Source organism: Suricata suricatta, chromosome 8 (genome assembly GCF_006229205.1).
Source record: "Suricata suricatta isolate VVHF042 chromosome 8, meerkat_22Aug2017_6uvM2_HiC, whole genome shotgun sequence".
Lineage (NCBI taxonomy): Eukaryota > Metazoa > Chordata > Mammalia > Carnivora > Herpestidae > Suricata > Suricata suricatta.
This window is the reverse complement of record NC_043707.1, coordinates 7,728,243-7,740,044: the sequence shown is the minus strand read 5'-3', so window position 1 is coordinate 7,740,044 and position 11,802 is coordinate 7,728,243. Positions and strand designations below refer to the sequence as shown.

General features: G+C 52.5%; 1 protein-coding gene across 1 annotated transcript in view; it reads left to right on the top strand.

Moving 5' to 3' along the window:
- Positions 1-11,802, top strand: part of GRIN2A (glutamate ionotropic receptor NMDA type subunit 2A) — a 368,909-nt gene that overhangs the window by 192,116 nt on the left and 164,991 nt on the right. The window lies entirely within an intron of this gene.

Sequence of the window (11,802 nt, the reverse complement as noted above, 5' to 3'; positions counted from 1 at the left end):
CAGTTCTGGGTTCTCTATTCTATTCCATTGGTCTATGTGTCTGTTTTTGTGCCAATACCATACTGTCTTGATGATGACAGCTTTGTAGTAGAGGCTAAAGTCTGGGATTGTGATGCCTCCCGTTTTGGTTTTCTTCTTCAATATTACTTTGGCTATTCAGGGTCTTTTGTGGTTCCATATGTATTTGAGAATAGTTTGTTCTAGCTTTGAGAACAATGTTGGTGCAATTTTGATGGGGATTGCATTGAATGTGTAGATTGCTTTAGGTAGTGAAGACATTGCCACAATGTTTATTCTTCCAATCCATGAACAGGGAATGTTTTTCCATTTCTTGGTGTCTTCTTCAATCTCTTTCATAAGTTTTCTATAGTTTTCATCATGTAGGTCTCTTACATCCTTGGTTAGGTTTACTCCTAGGTATTTTATGGTTTTTCATGCAATCGTGTATGGGATCAGTTTCTTGATTTCTCTTTAGGCTGCTTCATTTTTGGTGTATAGGAATGCAACTGATTTCTGTACATTGATTTTGTACCCTGCAACTTTACTGAATTCATGGATCAGTTCTAGAAGGCTTCTGGTGGAGTCTGCCGGGTTTTCCATGTAGAGTATCATGTCATCTGCGAAAAATGAAAGTTTGACTTCTTCTTTGCCAATTCTGATGCCTTTTATTTCCTTTTGTTGTCTGATTGCTGATGCTAGGACTTCCAGCACTATGTTAAACAACAGTGGTGAGAGTGGACACCCCTGTGGTGTTCTTGATCTCAGGGGGAAGGCTCTCAGTTTTTACCCAATGAGGATGATATTAGCTGTGGGCTTTTTATAAACTGCTCTTATAATGTTTAGGTAAGTTCCTTCTATTCCGACTTTCTCAAGGGGGGCTCGAACTCCTGAACCATGAGGTCATGACCTGAGCTGAAATCAAATCAAAATCAGACGTTTAACCAACCAACACACCAGTGAGCCACCACTCTCTGCCAGGGAGGTGCTAGGTGCCAGAGGTGCAACCGTGAGCAAGGAAGCGAGGTGCCTCCCCTGCCCGCCACATTTCTAAGTGACCGCCCTTCGACCAGCCAGCCTCCCCTCCACACGCTGGAGCCCCTGTGGGTCCCGTGAGTCGGATGCCCCGCCCGGTGGACACCGTCTGCTCAGCGCGCCTGACTCTTCCTCCTCTTTCTCCCCGTCACCACTGCCCAAGTTCAGGTGTCTCTTTCTGTCCCGAGGTGCCTCCGGCCGCCTCACCACGTGCTCTTCCTATCTCTGTAGTTCTGTGCTCGAGCCAGAGCTGCCCTTTCAGATGACAGAAATCTGGTCACGTCACCCCCCTGCTTAAAATTCCGTAAGGATTCTTCTCCTCAACGCCAGAAAACCTTAGCTCCTTATCTGTTTTTCTCTGCTTCCTTTCTGTGTCTCCCTCCCCCACCCCTGCCTCCATCCCTTTCCAACCTCCCTCCTTTTCTTCTCTCCTTTTTCTTCTTTCTGTCTCCTCCCCCCACTTTACCCTTACCTGACCCTCCCACCACCAATTACTTCCAGCAGTGATTTGAACATCTTGCACTCAGCCCCCCAAATATTATCTACGAAGTTCCATTATATGACAGACTCTGCTGCAAATACTTGGGGTACCTCAGTGAACAGATGATCAGACAAGATATTCCCGACTTCATAGAGTTTATATTCTCCCAAGGACAGCCAGATTGGAAACAAAGGTACTAAGGAAGGCTAGGAGTCATAGGGAATGTAAAGGTGTTGAGAACTTTGAAGCCAGATCCTACCATGCTCTACATCCGAGCCAGAAGCACGGGCCTCCCCTTGGGCCCCCCCTCCCAGCCTCATGCTCCCCCTACTCCAGACTTCTTTGCTTACATTTCTTTGACCCCAAGCTGCTCGCGATTCTTGGTGTCCTGAACGCTCTTGGTGCCTCTGCAGTTTGCACACTGTCCCCTTTCATGGGCTCCCGCATTCGGAAACAGCATGCCGGCCACCTGCTCTAGACCCTCATGCCCCATCTCCCTGCGTCAGATGGGTGCCCTCTTTCCGCATCCACCCCCAGTTCCCTGTTCATTCCCTGGTCTTGGCTGTCAGCCCTTCTGGACTGTGGGCCCCCTGAGCAGGGGCCAGGCTCTGTGGCTTGGTCTCCAAGTGAGTCCAGGAGGCCAGCGAGCGCCCCTCCCCCGTGTCTGGTCTCCATTTTCTCATGTATAAAGTGGGAAGGAAGAGAGCCTTCCACGGGTCTCTCCTGGTTACCACGGGGTTGCAGCAGATACAGAATATCTGAGGGTGATGTTTTGGAGTGCTCTAAAGAAGGGGTCCCCGCTGTGCCCAGCGACTCTGGAGAAGACAAACGGGCCTGAGCCTGCAGAGCCTGCCGACCGGGGCCTGGCCCGTAGCCAGCCCTGAGCCCCGGGGCTGAGCAGGAACACAAATGGACCCTCATCGATTGCGTTCTCCTTTCAGACCATCATTTGGAGCCCTTTTCAGAGGCCGCCCTGGCGCTTTGAATCCACACTGAATTGACATTCAATTTTCCCTTTTATGCCAGTTCTTAGGAAAACACTCAAACCATCAATTTTTCTGTTAAAACCTCTCTCTTCCCACTCCTTGTTTACCATTTCCTCATCCCGTTCGAGCTTGGGGATCAATTGTGGCGGTGAACTCAGGTCACAGGGAGTCCATGCTCTTTCTCCGAGCTTCCGGTGGGGCCTGACTTCCTGCTTTTGGGGGGAACAAACAGGCATCGCCTTTTGGTGCGCACAGAGCACAGATGGGCGCGTGACAACGGAGCGATGTCCTGTCCAAGGGGCCAGTGGCGTCCATGTTTGGTCTACTAGGCTTCAAGAGTGTGAGACACGAACAGACCTGATGCTCTTACAATTCCCAGGTCTCTGTATGGTATGGGCAAATCCACATCCTGTTAGCTTCGCCAGGAAGCAATTAGCACGCAGAGTGTTAGGCCCTAGTGAAACCGGGCCGGTTAGGGAAGGCTAAGTCTTTGGAGTTGGTCTGGGGCTCCTGCTTCTCTCTGGAAGCACCCCTTTTAGAGGAAGAAGACAGTGAAGCATGATCTCTGGGCAGTATTTGAATATATGCAACAGGACCCCCACCCCCACCGCGTTTAGTCTAGCAGCAGTTTACGTTGATAACCTTGATAAAGAGGTGGGGTGCCACTGCTCAGTGGTGGTGAGCAAACGCTTGGGGATCCAGCAAAACCCAGATGCATTCTCTGTGACAGGAGTACCGTCTCCTGTATGTGTTCGTACTGACGGTGACGGGAGACGCCGCGGGGAAGCCGGCGGTCCCTAATGAACGATCCGTAGGTAGTAGCCCCTGTGGGTCGGGCACGATGCTGACGGGTTGTGCGCATGGCTGTCTCATCCCTGAGGTGGGTAGGTGGCAGCTGCTCTTCCCGGCGCTCCGCGGAGGACACGGAGGCTCAACGGTGTTGAGTCAGTTTCTCGGGGCCCCAGAGCTGCTCCGGGGGAGACCAGAGGGCGGCACTCAGGTCGCGTGGCCACACCCACTGCAGCAGCCCTTTCCCGTGCTGCTGCCCCTGGGTCTGTGCTCTTGCAGAACGATGATCGTCATCCTGTTCGCGTGTGTCAAAGAATGGGAAGGGCCGTCCTGCTTGGTGGCCCCGTCTAGAGAAGGTGGTTGACCTCGCCTGCTCAAGGTGTAGGATCCGTGGGGTCGGGGGTGACTGGTGACTGCAGGGCCGCTCGGGGACTTGGGATCCCTGGGGAGCAGAAAGATGTGGGTGACCCTGTGCTCTCTACAACACTCCCCAGGAGATTCTTCCTTCCATCTAGTCTAGCACCTCAGGCCACCATGAGGTCCCAGGGCTCCCCAAGGGCACCCTTCACCCCGGGGGGGGGGCGCCACAAGACTGCGGGGACTTGGGAGAAGCATCCGGCTTCAGCTTCAGGCTTTGCTTGCTTGCTTCGTGTATTTATTTATTTATTTATTCAGTAGAATCCATATCACATATGATTCACCGTGCAGTCATGTTAAAGGGTACAGCTCAGTGGCGTTAAGTATAGCGCCTGGGTTATGCAACCACCATCTATTTCCGGAACTTTTCCGTCGCCCCCAAAGGAAACCCAGTGCCCGTTTGTCACGTTGCTCACTCGCGTCTCCTTCCCAGCCCCCGGGAAGCGGTGCTGAGTGGTCTGCCTCTACGATTCGCCTGCTCGGGTTACGTCGTGTCGACGGAGGCGCGGGTTCCGTGTGTGGCTTCTCCTGCTGGCGAGCACCAGTGGGAGGGGCTCGAAGTGAGGTGTAGACTGGGGAGGGGAAGCAACCTGACCTGTGCTCACCGAGAGCCCTGAGCAGTGTGGACGTAGGATCCGCTCCCCGGCTGTGGGGAGGCAGGGGCACCGTTCGGGCTGGATCTGTGTGATCCCCGAGTTCTGGAGAGCAGGGAGAAAGCAGAGACCCTGAGCAAGACGGGCCAGTCCCTCCCGAGACTGTGCACCTGTTCCCTGCCTTCGGACGGTCCGAGCCTGAGCAGGGAAGGATTTCTGAGATCTGGCTCCGGCTCCGTCTTAGCCCGCAGTCAGGCCACACTCGGGCAGGCCCGTGTCCCCAGCTCCGTCCGCGCCCTCCGCTCAGCTGCTGCCTCGCTCACTCCTTCCTTCACTCTGTCATTCATTCATTCATGCCTCCGCTTACTCATACCTTCAGCTAACGCGTTCCGAGCTCCGCCAGATACGAGGAGCTGGGCTGGGTGCTGTTGCTGCGGAGATGAATTAGCATGAGTCTAGTTGCGTGGAGACAGATACTTAAATAGACACTCAAAATACCTGCTGACGAGATCGACAGGAGAGGCGTGGACAGCTGTTCCAGGAGCGCCGTGGGGGCGGAGGAGGCGAGCGAGTGCAGAGAGGAGGCAGCCGCCCGAGAGGCAGAGGGTGAGCTGGCACGTTGGTTTGCACTCACGGGCTTTGGCGTATCACCAAGTCCTGGGTACCCAGGACCCCTCCAGGCAACCAGAGTCCCACCGGGTCCATTTTACAGATGGAAGTGTGGAGGCGCCGAGAGACTTGGCGGCTGGCTCCAGTTTGCAGCAGGGCCCGCCAGCAGGAGAGAGGGTGGCCGTGCCCAGGGCAGTCCTCTCGCACGCGGCACATGGGCACGGCCACCACTCCCCTGCTTCGTGGGTGGCTCTGGCTCTCTCCCGGGATTGGGGGCGGTTCACCCTGGGGTCCCCTCCCCCTTTGCTCCCCCACAGTACGTTCTGACTCACAGACCCCCACGGCCCCAGAGCGCTTTGTTGGGTGAGATAAGGGGACTGACAGGCTGAACGGAAAGACAGACAGGTCAGGAGGTCAGACAACAGGCACCGTCGGGCATCACTCCCCATTCTTCGCTGGAAGACAGAGGCCTCTGTGGGGTCAGGTTTGTGGGTCTGGGTGACTGTGGGCATGTGACTGAACCCTGTAACGCCACCACTCAAAGCTCGGTCTGTGGACCGCCACATCAGTGCCACCTGGGAACGTGCTGGCAGCCCTCCAGCCTCCAGTGCTGAATCTGAATCTGCCGTGGAGCAAGACCCCCCACCTCCCAGTGATTCCTGGGCTCAGTAAAATAAGTAAAGACCTCTTGATAAGCCTCAACTTGCTCACCTGTAAAATGGGAACAGGTGGCCTGTCCAGGTTTGCCCAGCTCTGAGGGACTTGGAAACGCTGGGCTCTCAGTGTGGACCTGGACGGCTTGGCCACCTGCTGTCAGTCAGAGCCCCTGCAGAGTCATGGGTTGTCATGGTTTGGGTTTTCCTGGCGGCCAGCGTGGTTGATTCTTCCGTGAGGACAGCACAGCCCCTGGAATCCGAGCTCTCATGAAGCAGGCTCCCGACAGGAGAGCAGCACATGCATTATCTCAATCACAGCAGCCTCCTTCCAGTGGGGATTAAATTCCCTTCACTTTACCAGTGAGGAAATGGAGCCCTGAAGGTACCTTGTATCTTGCCTGGATCTCTGACATCGGTAAGAGGAGGGGCCAAGACTGAGCCCTCTATGCCTTCGACCCCACCCACACACAGACCCCCAACAGGAGGAGCGGTCACCTCCCGAGGTTCAGCCCTCAGAGCTGAGTGCAGACATTTCTTAGAGAACCAGGGGCCTTTCGAGGACGACATTTCTACTATGATGCTTACGGCCGGGGCCTGCGCCTCCCAAGGGTTATGGGAGAGCCTGAAATTCTCCTTTTTCCAAAAATAAAGCTGCCTCCTTCCGTCCAGCAGTGGCCCTGTTGAATGTGACAGCCAGAGATGAAAACCTAATGAACAGGACCTGTTTGTGTTTTCTCCTTGCTGGCACAGCTTAATGACAAGTGATTGTTACTGGTGGCAACTTGTCCTCTCTTGCGTCTGGGTCACGGCAGCCGTGGCTGTCAGACTCCCTGAGGGGGAACAAGTCTCGGTGACATATTAAAAAAAACAGAACGGAAACAAAGGGAGGATGAAGGGCTTCTGCAGAGAAGATGGAGCAGTGTGGGGCGAGGCGGCTGTCCCTGGGGAAAAACGCACGGATCAGAAAGGGGAAGGGTGGTGAATGGAACCACGCCATCCCCGTAGTTGTGAGATTTTGTAATCCTACTTCTGAATGAGTCTTCTTCTTCTGCTTCTTTCTTCCCAGCCAGCCTAGGGTCAGGAGACTTTGTTTACCAGGGACAAACATTCAAACTGGCTTAAGCAAAATGAGGGGATTAACTGGGACATGCAGTGACGAGGGTGTGATGGCTTCAGGTGTGACTTGAACAAGGTGCTCAACAAGGGTGTCCGGATTTGCAAACTCTTTATCTTTCCCCTCTGCCTTTGGCACTCATGCTTTCCTTCTCAAAATGGTGTATGGTGGCTGATGGCTGCCGGAAATCCTGGCTCAGCATCCTTCCAGGTTCAAGTTTAACAATATGAGAAACTGGGGCGCCTGGGTGGCTCAGTCGGTTGAGCATCTGGCTTCGGCTCAGGTCATGATCTCACGATTCATGGGTCCGAGCCCCATGTCAGGCTCTGTGCTGACAGGTAGCTCAGAGTCTGGAGCCTGCTTCGGATTCTGTGTCTCCCTCTCTCTCTGACCCTCCCCTGCTCGTGCTGTCTCTGTGTCTCAAAAATAAGTAAAAAACATAAAAATTTAAAAAATATGAGAAACTGTCTTTTCCTAGTCACTTTTTTCAGAAATCCTGAGTCACCCAGATTGGACCTGTTAGGACACATTCCTTCCCTCGAACCACCTGAATGACACTGTGGGGTTTGGAGGAGCCAGTAGGTTTGGCGGACGGCTCTCCGAGGAAGTTCACTGTTACCAGGAAAGGCAGGAAGGGGATCCTCAGTAGCTGGAATAACAAATGCCCATGGTGGGTCTCAGGGAGGCTTGTGCTTCTCTAAGAAAACCTGAAATAAACCTCTTCTGGTACATGGAGCAAGTGCAGTAGCTCAGTCATGGTTGGGACTGGGGGAGGGGGAGGTGCCCCACACTTGGGTTTATCAGCAGCTCAGAGACCTGACTCGGTGCTTAGTGATCTCTGGTCAGGTAGAATCGCCGTCCGGCTTTCACTGTGAGGGTGGGTAGCCCTGGCCTCAGACAGCCCATCAGCACTAACGCCCCTGCTTAGAAGCCTTGAGTCAGACCCCACCGCAGGTTGACAGAACCTGGTGAAGCCAGTTTGGGCTTTTGCTGTGTCGTTGCATGGAAATAAGAGCGTGGGTCTCAGCAGGTGTCTCTTCTTGGCCAGGCTGCTACTGCTCTAGGAAGCAGGGCTGTGTCCAAGAGCAGCAGTCATTGTGTGGTTCTGAAGCATGTAGAGGGTGTTGGGCTGTCTCCAACCAGTTGCCCTTGGGCTCAGGAATGCGTCTCTCCATGCACTTGTGTGTTCTCTCCTCTGGCATCGCATCACTTGCTAGAGGAAGAGCCTGGGTCTGGGTGATGACCTGGGACGGGGTCTGCAGTGCCCAGGCCGACCCCGGCGTTCTAGCCGCACCCCTGGAGGTTAGGGTGCCACTTGACCAAATGAAACATCGTTACATGCAGACAGTTATGAGCCTCACTTGTACCTACCACGTAGGCTCCTCTCGCAGCACAGATCAGAATTGCAAAGGGAAGAATTGGGCTGCCTCACATGAAACCCCAACACCCCCAGATCCCCTCTCAGCTTCCCTTCCGGAAGATACTATTTGGTGCGTTTAGTAGATGAACTGTTTGGAATAAGACTGACCTGGGAATTAAGTCAGACCCCTTACCATGATCTTCAGGACACTTGCTGTGTAATACGGGCTCTGCTTCCTGTCCTAACTTCTCTCTCACCTTTCTCTCTTTCTCCCTTGCTCATTAAATTTCAGCCGTTTTCATCGTCCTTCTGTTCCCTGAACTTGCCAAGCCCCTTCCTACCACATGCTGCTCCTCCTCCTCTGATGGCTTTCCTTACCCGCCCTGCCCCTCAGCTCTGCCGCCGACTCCTTCTTCAAAGCCTTTTGATCAGCTGCAGTGTAGCAAACCGGCTGATCTAAAGTGGCGTTCCTCTCCACTCCTGAACTGTTACATCATCTGATTTCCTTGAAGTTATTCTGTGTGTTGATGTCATTCTTTCTGGTGCATCTGTTCCCTTTAAGAATGCAAACTCCATAAAAGCAGGGACCTTCACTTTTGGTAGCCTCTTTCCCGAGATTCGCTCCCCTGGAACAATGCCTGGCGCATAGCTGGAGTTTGTTAAATTCGTTGAATGGATGAAAAGCGATCAATAGATGCATGCTTCTGGCAGGTCTGCGCCGATCCGTAAAGCACTGGTCTCTCTTCCTGCCCACTGGCAGCCCTGCAGATTCTGGATGACGCTTCCAGTCTTATCCCCAGAGTGGTGGCCCAGTGCCGGGCAAGGTGTTGAGGGGGACCCAGAGGGACATTGTGCCCTGCCCTCAAGAATTCTAGTTTGAGGAGTGGGCAAGACATATGCCTCCCCGTAACTAGGCAACCACACACAAGTCAGGGCCGGCGAGTGACGTGTCCAGGAGAGACGCTGGGAATTCAGAAGTGGGAGTATGAAGGAGTCCGTGACGGGTGTGGGAGTTGGCGCTCGATGGTCAAGGCTGCCATCAAGGCTGCCACCTTCACCTCCGTCATCGCCCACTCAGCCTGACTGAGCCCTTCCTGTATGCCAAGGGCTTGACGTATATCATCTCACAAAATATGTGTGGCAGCCCCTGAAGGTAGTGACGGTTACTGTCCTCTTCCGTCGGTTAGTTGGGGAAACAGAGGCTTAGGTGAAGTAACTTCTTGCATTAAGAAGCAGCTCCTGCTCAGGCTGTCAGCAAAACCCCTGCCCCTCCAACACATCCCCTGCTCCTTGTGGTTTCTCTGTGTAGAAAACATTTCCCACTTGATGGCATCACGGCACAGTAGAAATGTCACTGAATTAAGAGGTGAGAGACCCTGGGTCTCTTCCTGAGAGCCCGCTGACTGATGTGAAATTTGAAGCAAGTCATTGAAGACTTTAGAGCCTCAGTTTCTTCCTCTAGAAGATAGAGAAATTGGACTTAGCAGTACCAAGTCAGCATATTCTGGAGGAAATACATATTTCAGACAAAGATTCTGATCCAATGGGGCTGGCCTGGAGCCCAGAAATCTGAGGGCCTGAGAAGTTCCCCAGGGGAGCAGAGCTACAGGCTTGGATACCGAAGACTTAGAACAGTGTTGTCAACCCTGGCTGCACAGTACAGTCACCCAGGGAATTTAAAAACTCCTGGACCCTATCCCAGACCAAGTCAGTTGGCAACCTTAGGTGTGGGCTGGTGGGGCCAACTAAAGAGCATTAGCTTTAAACTTTAAAGACTGCTGGCTTTTGAGAAGTGCCTAATGTGCCTGAGAAGGCAGATCATTGATTTTATTTAATACTTTTAAAGGAAGTCTGAATAGTCATGTGTAGCCAGCAGGTGCAGTATTGGAAGCCTAGGCTAGGATGAGGTTGAAGATATGGTCACTCTAGAAGGGCCCATTCCTTGCTCCAGCCCCAGACATAGATCTCAGCTTAGAAATTATCTTATATGTTACCCGTCTCCTCCAGATTAGTCTGAGAGCGTAGCACACAGACTCTTCAGTTAAGATTGGAGGGCCTGTCCAGGTCTTCAACTCAGAGCACAACACCCACCCTAGCTGGGAACCCACCAGTCACCAGACACTTGAGATTAAACCTCTCATTCGAAGGGAGGAGGAGAGAGCAGAGAATGGTGGTGTTAAGTTATTGTACAAGAATCATGGTGGATTGGCTTCTGGGAGAAACAGAATGGGGGACAGAATGGAAATGATGAAATGTTCCAAGGAGTACAGGTTGCTTACAGAGGAATTCTGTGTTTGTGGGTGATGGAGCTTATGTACTTTTGGGAAACGATAGACGGGGGTAGGAAGATTTTTCTTTTTTTGGTTTTCCTTCCAAGGGCACATTACTTGTCTTCATTAGCTCACTCCACAGTTTGTTTGGTCACATGTTTGTAGGGGACCTGACCTCACTTGAGTACTGAGATGGATCCTGAGCCCCAAACCTCGAGTCCAAGCTGTGACAGGGCTGGTGTGTGTTTTTATCTTACCCTGAAGGTTGTGAGAGCTGCTGACAAAAAAAATTGAAGCGGGAGGACATGATGCTCCAGTTTGAACTTTATAAAAAGTAACTAGAGCAGCAGCATGGAAGGTGGGTGGGAGAGGGACAGGACTACGGTAGGGACTCCGTGCAGGAGGTTCTTGGTGGTGTTTAAGCGGGTCTGGAACACGGGCAGGTGTGATAGGGAGGAGAAAAAGAGGTAAGCCTGTGGGGTGATGAGGAAATACTGGATGCATGTGGCTTGAGGGCTGGTTACCTGCTGTACTGAATGTGGGAAGAGAGCCCTCCTGTCCTGAGAGGAGAAAAATGAAGGAGAAAACATAAATCATAAAGCAGTCTCATAAATAGAAGTTGCTTGGTATGAAGTTTTGTGTTTGTGAATGATGGAGCGGATGTGTTTTTGGGAAGCGGTACCTGGGTATAGCTTCCTCTCTGAGCCCCCGTCTTCTGTACCAAATTATCGCCTGTGATGTGAGATCACTGACAGTGGTTTCCCATGTCTGGGGCATTTTCTTCCCTAGTTGGGGGCCTCCCGAATGATGAAGTGGCGGTTACTTAATCCCACCACCACCACAATGCACACTCTTCTGTTTCCTGTTCTGCACACCTGAAATCAGGTAGCTAAGCACCCAAAGTCTGCATTCAGATTCCCTGGTCTTGAGTCCTGGCCCTGCTGTGTACCAGCTGTGTGAGTTTAGGCAGGTTACCTTCTCTCAACCTGAGTTTTGAAATCTGTAACGCAGGGATGATAAGTAGACCTCTTCCCGCATGCTGCACTGCCCTACATATTGCTTATGCCTAGTAAATATTAGCTGTAATGATGGCCGTGGTGATGGTGATGGTAATTCTGCTAAGGAGGAGAGGGCGATGGGCAGATGACGTGATGATAGATGATGCTGGTGGACAATGAGGGTGATGATGGTGGATGATGAGAGAAGGAGGAAGAGGGATATGATCATGGGTGATGATGGTGGTACTGCTGGATTATGATGATGGTAGATGATGGTGAGGATGGTGGTGGTGGTGGTGATGGATGATGATGGTAGAGATGCTGGATGATGACGGTAGAGATGCTGGATGATGGTGGTGGTGGTGGTGATGGATGATGATGGTAGAGATGCTGGATGATGATGGTAGAGATGCTGGATGATGGTGGTGGTGGTGGTGATGGATGATGATGGTAGAGATGCTGGATGATGGTGGTAGAGATGCTGGATGATGGTGGTA